This window comes from Lagopus leucura, unplaced genomic scaffold, assembly GCF_019238085.1.
Source record: "Lagopus leucura isolate 7727_CA_CO unplaced genomic scaffold, USGS_WTPT01 Super-Scaffold_100033, whole genome shotgun sequence".
Classification (NCBI taxonomy): Eukaryota; Metazoa; Chordata; class Aves; order Galliformes; family Phasianidae; genus Lagopus; species Lagopus leucura.
The window spans coordinates 64,157-72,115 of record NW_024962282.1 but is presented as its reverse complement, the minus strand read 5'-3'; the positions used below and the strand labels follow the sequence as shown (position 1 = coordinate 72,115).

Sequence of the window (7,959 nt, the reverse complement as noted above, 5' to 3'; positions counted from 1 at the left end):
CGAATAACCTGGATAAATATTTCACATTGCTCTCAGTTTCATTACTGCAACAGCAACTCTGCTCTATTTAAAAAGACTGTGCATAAGGGAGGCCTCCAGGCAGCGACAGAGGACCGATGGCACTGCAATCAGACAGCTGCACTGTTGTGTGAGCTGCAGACACTGGGCCCCATGCAGCTCTCCCACTGCCTGGCACAGTTTGCAACAAAGAATTTCAGCACCTGATTCCCACAGGATTCAGCACAACTACAATATATTCAGGTTCTTCAGAAGCCCCAAGGGCAGCCCTCCTTTGGATCCCACCTGGCAGGAGTCAACGTCCAAATGGGCAGCACAGGACCCAAATCACACACAGTCTGTCCAGCTAAGTTGGAATCCACATCTACCAAACAATAGTGTCAGGGGAAAAAAAACAAAAAGACATTGCAAAATATTTTAGATATGCCATTTCTCAAGCTTGCCATCAGCTATTCAGTATACTTATGCAATCAAAAGGGAGGTAGCAGTAAAGAGCTCTTCAGCTGTCTGTAGTCAGCACCCTACTTTTTTTTTTTTTTTTAAATAGACTATTACCAAATTCAACCCCAAATTGGATGATTTCTCCCAAATGCAGACTGTTCTTTTATTTTTATTTTGCATTATATGCAAGATGGGATCTAACTAAATGAAAACTTCAGTGGATCTAGGTCACTGCCAGAGGTTTGTTTTACAGCAAAATGCCTCAGAGGGAATGGCTAAGGGCTTGTTTTATTATTATTATTATTTTAAATCTTCACTTACTTCCAAATCATACCTCAGGATACCCAATAGCAGACAAAGGGGATGAGATGAGGAGGAGGAATACCAATCAAGGCAAACGCCTTGTCAGACAGAGCTCTTTCTCAGCCTCATGGAAGATGGCTCCTCTGCAGGATTTATGTCTGTCACCCCTCACAGGCTAATAGTGAGATGGGTGAGAAGTCTCAAGAAGAGCAAGTGTTTAGCTTCTACTTGCAATGTGAGGATCTAAATGTGCTTAGGGGAACTGCCAAAGTCACAATGCTTAAAACCTTGTTTCAGGGGAACAGACATCCATTTCAGCTCTTCCCACAGAAGGAGCTGCAGTGAAAGTGCCACTGCTGCACCAAGGATAATCTTCTAGAGCATCTCTTAGAACCACCTTCAGGCTTATTATTAGCATTATATGCTTTACAGAGGAACAGCCAAGGCAGATCTTTAACTTTGCAATATTTCTGTGCATGCTTGGAACCACTCCATCACACAGTAAGATCAACCATCGGACTCCGTACATTCAATTATGTTGTTTTTTTCCCTGATTTATCTGCATGTAATAATAGCAGGAACAAGTGTCTGCACAAAGTTCAAACCAATTTCCTTATTGAACACCTTGCACAACTGCTTATCCAGGAGGCATTTAACAATATATTTGGTCCAATTATGGGACTGACATAGAAGCATTTTCAGGTACCTCAGTATTAGCTGGAAAATCAATTTTCTTTTGACATTTCTTTATCAATGGAGATAGCAGCCATGATGTTTCACAGAAACCAGGAGATGCTGTATCTTAAAAGAATAGAAATCACATGAAAAGTACTTTGCCTCCATTTGAGACCAAGAATTTTTCAGAGCTCCTTTATCAAAAGCAAATCACTTACATCTTAAGTACCAGAAAGGCATCCAGCTGTTTCATGAATCAGCCAATATTAGGCATCTAACAACTTTCACACACAGGTTCAAGATCATGAACCAAACAGCTTACCACTCTGCCTGAGGTTTCTACAGTAAGTCAATCAGGAGACAAAGAGCTTCAAGAAAACACCGTGCAACAGATTAAAAAGACTCATGTTTAAAGGAAATGTTGGCTGTCCAGGCAAGAAACCCCAACCTCCAAGAACCTTCTCTCTGCAGGATACCTCCAACTAGACACAAGAATAGACATTAATACCATGAGTTACATAGTAAAATATTAGCTTTTTATTTCTCAAGACCCTAATTGAATGTCCCATGTCCAGCAGAAAAGCATAGGAAAAAAAGGATTTATATTAGAATTATATATATATTAGAATATATTATATATATTAGAATTAGAAATAATAGTAGTCAGTTAGCTCCAGCCCCATGGACACCCAGCAGAACACAGCGCCAAATCCATTCATGCTGTCAGTTAATGTTTCTAAACATTTCTTTTTCAGCACCCTGACTTCAACAGGTGTTTTGTACCAATGCTTTCCACATTATTAGACCTTCAAAGGATAAGATACCCAATATCTTAAATGGTTAAATACATAATTGCTTGTAGGCAGTAGAGCCACTGCCCCATCAAAATTATCAGCAAGTAAAACCAAATCACAATTATTAATTCCCAAGCCTCCAAGTTCTTTCTCATCTACAACCAAATAACAGCAGCTAAAGTATAAAACGTAATGCTGACTTTTAGTTTGTTTGCTTTTTTTAATGACTTACCAACCTATATAGCTCGCATGCCTCTCCCACTGGTCCAGTCATTACCTCATGACTGGGTTGCTGCACATGCCGTGAGCCATGCCTCTGTAACACACATTTCCCTGGGACATGCAGCCATATCCACCAGCTACTGCACAGCTTAAACAACAGAGCCACTATTCCAGCACCTCCTGGCCCACTTTGTCCACCAAGGTTTCTGCTTTTCAGTTTCCTTTCAGTGCTGCCTTGTCTGAAAAAATCCTGCGGCTCTGCCTAAAGCTCCATCTTCTGGAGTCTTGGAATTTTGTTGAAAGAGAAAACAGCACTAATTAAAAAGTAAAATAGTTCCTGACCTGTGAAAAAGCAGCAAGTGCTGTGCAGTGGGAGTAGGGCTCTGCAATCTCCACATGGCTTGTAGGCACTTGCAAGGCCTGGCTCCACGGCAGCACATGGCTTGATAGACCTTGCTTTTTTTTCCTCCATAGCCCTTCTCAGGCAAAAAACCATTCCTGGTGGTTCATTTCCTGTCACCCTTCATTCACATGGGCATGCAATTCACTTTGTTGCATGGTCAGAAACATGTAAAATCACATCCCAGAACCAGAAATCACTGGTGCAAGTCTGCATTTGCCAGTGCTTCTGCTTTTAAACGAATGTTTTAGCATTCACCTGGCTTCAAGCTTTTTATCCACACTGTTAACAAAAAAGGCTGCTAAAAAAAACCCATCTCTTCTCACAGATACCTGCGTCTCAGTGGAATAGTGCACCACGAGATCTGAGCAAGGAAACTGGCACACAAGACTGAATTAGGCGTGCTTGCATGGCGTGGCACTTCCTGGCAAAACTGAGACATTCACTTGGTCCTGAGCCAGGAGCAGAGCATTAGAGAAGCAGGGTTATGCAAAACCTCCCTGGAGATTCTTAGTCTAGAAGGGTTTGATTTTGAGCTTTTGGATAAATTCAATACCACGACAGAACGCAGAAGCAGACCTGCAGATCTACATCCTGCCCCCCAAAAAACACAAGTCACTGCACCTGGTTCCCCCAGTAAAACTGATTAAATAGAGTTGCTTGTCCAGATCCAGACATTAAAAAAAAAAAAAAATTAAATCACATTTCAGGAAAGATTTCAGCTACAAGTTTGATTCTATACACAAGTCACCAAAGTGCTTTGGTTCTCAATCCCCCCCCCAGTCTCAAGGTGGGCACTGCCCATTATAGATGGAGATGAGGGCATTTCCAAGGCACGCAATCCACTCTGAGGACCCTGCAAACCTCAAGGCTGATCTCCAGGATCACGACACAAAGAGGGCCCAGGCTTGCCAGCACAAGAACACAGGAGGTGAACGATTCTGGCTGTGTGCATGCAGGCTCCCTGTTTCCCTATTTATCTATCACTGCAGTAGATCCATCTGTGCTATTTTTCTGTGGCTCGCAGCCAAGTGTTCAAGAGGATGAGTGCAGAAAGCGTCACTGCGCAGAGGCGTTCAGCACACACGGCTTTTGTCTGTGCTGAAACGACCTCCAGCCTCCCCCCAGGATTAACCACTGTGTTTCAGGCAAATGTCAGGCAGAGCATGCTCCCCCACGGACTCAGCCTCCTACAGGCTCCCAAATGAGTGCTTGGGGAGGGGGGTGCTGCTGATTGCAGAGACCACTAATGCATCCAGGCTGAGCACAAAAGGCAAAGTCACTGCCCTTTGGCACACAGTCTGGGAGGGAAGATAAAGCATGTCAGTGCGACAGGTCAGAGACATCCCGCAGCCATCCTGCTGTGATCTTGGGAACACTGCCAGAGGGAAGCCTTCATTTCTGGAGCATCCTCAACCCACTCTTGCTTTCAGAGTGCCCTTCTCCTCCTTTCTATCCTCCCTCTCAACTGATGCTGCATTCTGCTTGCTCCTGGAAAGAAATAGGGCGAACATAACCTGATTAACCAAGGGGACTTGGACAGAAGGGGGCGGGAAGTAAGGGATTAATGCAGAGAAATACAGAGCCCTTCCCAGCTGTGTTAGCTCTTGCCTATTCAATAATTAAAATGCTTTGTGGTGACTTTGGAATTTGCTGTGAAAGCTTCTCGTAAACTCTGTTTCAGCATGCACACATCAGAAGAAAGAGAACATTTGGTCTGACAAGCTGAGTTTTCTTTCCTACTCCAGGGTCAGTCAGGAGCTTAATAATCACTTGGACGTGAGCCTATGGCTCCATTTTAAAACATAAGGGTCCCCCTTGCTGTTGTTCATCTATCGACAGCTCAAATCCAGCTTTTATTTCGCCAGCCATATTTGAAGCGTGGGTTGGAGGTTAACACAGACTTTCTCCCTTTCACATGCAAAAAAACCCTCAAGGCAAACAGCAGTTCCTACAGGTTTATTTGAATAAAGAACACATTAAATAGGCCCCGACTTCCTTCATTCCCTTTTTTCTTTCTAGCCATTCTTGTTTGCTTACCGTATAGATGTTTCAGGAAAGTGTTCCCATATGCAGAAAAAACGCCTTTCCCAACCTTCACGGAGCTATTTTTGGCTACTCTTACTGCTTAAGAACTCTTACTGAGATCACACACTGAATTAACTGGCTGTCCGTAACCTTTCCCTAAAAGATACTGAACGCTACTGAGGGATTTTTGGGTTGTTTTTGCACTTAAAAAAAAAAAAAAAAGTCATCCCCTAACATAATATCCTATTGACTCCAGATCTCCAGGTGTTCTGCTTGCAAGAGAGCATATTTTAACAGGGGATGCAAGACAGATTATTGGTCAAAGAATGCACAACATTACTGCTAGGCATGTACAAACAGAAAGAAGAGAGTAAGGACGTATCTTTCACCTAGAAGATCCTAAAAACACATAGAGTACCTTCAGCTTTCACTTCTCAGGACCAAATCTGGGGATAGAAAGACTGTTAAGTTCTACAAGCTGCAGAATGAGAGAGATTCTTCTTCCTCGTAACGCTGGGGGCACAAACAGCTGATAAGATGAAAAATGAAAGAACTCTGGACTGGCAGCAGCCAAACACACAGAATGCTATTCCATGAGATGCAGCAGACACAGCTCCTTGTGTCTAACATGTAAATGCATCACATCACACCCTGGCCACCAGAGACCCAGGCTCTGCTCCACCTCTCATCTCACAAATTCTAATGCTGAAATTTTCCTGCCTGACTCTTATTGCACTGCCCACAAATACTTCAGCCTGGAGGCTGAGAGAAGAAATGGGTGAAGCCCACCACCCCAGAGACCAGTTTAAAGCTTTCATGTGGCAAAGACAAGCTCCAAGGGAACTGCACATCCCTGTTGCTCTGCAAAAATTGTTCACTTTCACACAATAAGCAAAAGACAACGCATGCCAGTATCTTTCCCCTTCTAACGTCAGAGCATTAAATATCAAAGGTCTTCCACAAATACACCATGAATCATGCACAGACTGTAGGATGTATGGAACAGGAGTGACACACAATTAGAAAAAAGGGATATGAAGAAAGTAGTAGGTAGGGAGTGTTCAGGGGGTGCAGTATTCAGAAACTGAACTCTCGCAAACACACACCTCAGAGAAATCACAATCTTATCTTCCAGTCTCTCACATTTTCTTTTCCATCAAACTGATGCATTTTAAAAGGGCACCTGCACTGAGATACTGCTGCTTAGGGCCAGAGCGACACAGGGTCTACAAATACAGCTGAGTCTGGATAGAAGTATGAGAAAAAACCACAAGGTTGGAGAGAATCAGTGAGGAGTGGCATACCATGCATTTGCCACACCCAGGACACAGGCTGACCATTCCTTTTACCATTAGGCCCAAGCTAGAGAAACAACACATTCTGCAAGCATCAAGACTGCTTCTGCAGCAGCTCAAAATCAGGCACCCACTCTCTTTTGTAACACCCTCCTCTTTAAGAAAAACTTACAGAGTGCAAAACAACAGGACTATGCCCTGCAAATATTTGCTAAATATTTGTGAAGTTCCATCTAAACACATGAATCAAGGCACCACAAACCAGCAACTCCAGGCTCAGCACAGTGACGTAGAAATGATTTGTTAGCAGCCTGTATGCAAGCAGCAAGATTTCATTGCCTGTTTAAAATCTAAGCGCACATAAAAAGAAAAAAACAAATTGATAGGACTATGGGCCAATATTCACATAACATTCCTGAAAATATCCAGTGTGCTAACACTAGAGGCATGTTTAGGAACCATTTTGCCCTTCTGTGGTTCCAATTCCACTTCTCTGCTTTGTTTTATCTCTTCAGTTAGCAAGGTTTTGCTAAGGAGAGCCACTGCATGTCTGCACAATGCTGTGCCACTGCCAGAGCTGCTGGTACCTGCCTGGAGGACATTAAAAAAGCCTCTGTCATCGTGTAAGGAAACAGAGTCAAAAGACCAGTCAGTGCTCTTCAGCCACACAGGTTGCACCTCTCACTATTCAGTCTCATCTTCCTTTGAAAACACTGCCATATTTTAGACCTTCAGTACTGAGTCATCACGCAGCATATCATGTTTCAATTAAGAATTAGGGAGGTTTGAAATTAAAAAAAAAAAAAAAAAAAAAAGAAGAAGAAGAAGAAAAGTCTATGGAAAAATTTATGACCATCTTGAAAATAACCACAAATCAGCCCCCTCTTACTGCCACACCACACCACACTTTGAACCTCTACCTGAGGCACAGCAGAACCTCAGAGCACACACCTATCTTTGCTGTAAAAAGAATGAGGTATACAGCAAAAACTCCTGTGAGGAAAGCACAGACCACATAATACCTATGGCAGTCAGCTAACATAGAACTACAACATACCTAGATGATGGGGTAAACTTCTAACAGGTAATGTAAGCTAGGAGAACTTGGTCGTTAAGAAAAAGTTGTGTGTCTTTCTTTCTCTTAGCTACCTTCTGCTTATAAAATAAAATTAAACAACAAAACATAAAAGCCTGGGAAGCAGAACTCCTTAAAAGATAACCTAACAGATCTTCTGGAGCCTTGTTCTATTTCCACTCTAGCAGCACATTCTGCTGGGAGTACATATGATATAGATGGTATTTAAGAACCCTACCCCATAACCTCTCAGTACAGTACCTGCCTTCTGCCATCTGCCCGCAGGGCTGCGTTCACCCACAGAGAGACCAACAACAACCACCACAAAAAAAAAAAAAAAAAAAAAAAAAAAAGGACCTTATGCAGAGACAGTGAAGTCATTTCTCCCATCTGAGAACAGCAGAAGAGTTCAACTCTGTAACACAAGCCGCAGCCGCCCCCCAGGACTGCTATCATCCTAGGGCTGAGCCAGCCCAGCTGCAGCTCTTTTAAAGAGCCTCAGGTGTGGGGGACTGAAATGAAGGCAGCTGGTTGCCTGGCTCCATTCTATTGATAAGTTTGCTGAACTGTAAGTTAAGCTTCATCTTTCTTCTCCCATAGCCCTTCCCAGGGAATGAATAATCATTTATTGTGTAGTCATTCGTAGGCACACACATTTTCCACATCTGCTGGAAAATGTACAAAACCAGAAGGTGATTATGTCCTGGT

The 7,959-nt window shown here is 43.0% G+C and overlaps 1 long non-coding RNA gene across 1 annotated transcript in view; it reads right to left on the bottom strand.

Moving 5' to 3' along the window:
- Positions 1–7,697, bottom strand: part of LOC122185935 — a 35,428-nt gene extending 27,731 nt beyond the window's left edge. Inside the window, exon 1 of the long non-coding RNA XR_006180992.1 lies at positions 7,609–7,697. This is a non-coding gene — a long non-coding RNA (uncharacterized LOC122185935). The remainder of the gene's footprint in view (positions 1–7,608) is intronic.
- Between the last annotated feature and the right edge of the window lie 262 nt (positions 7,698–7,959).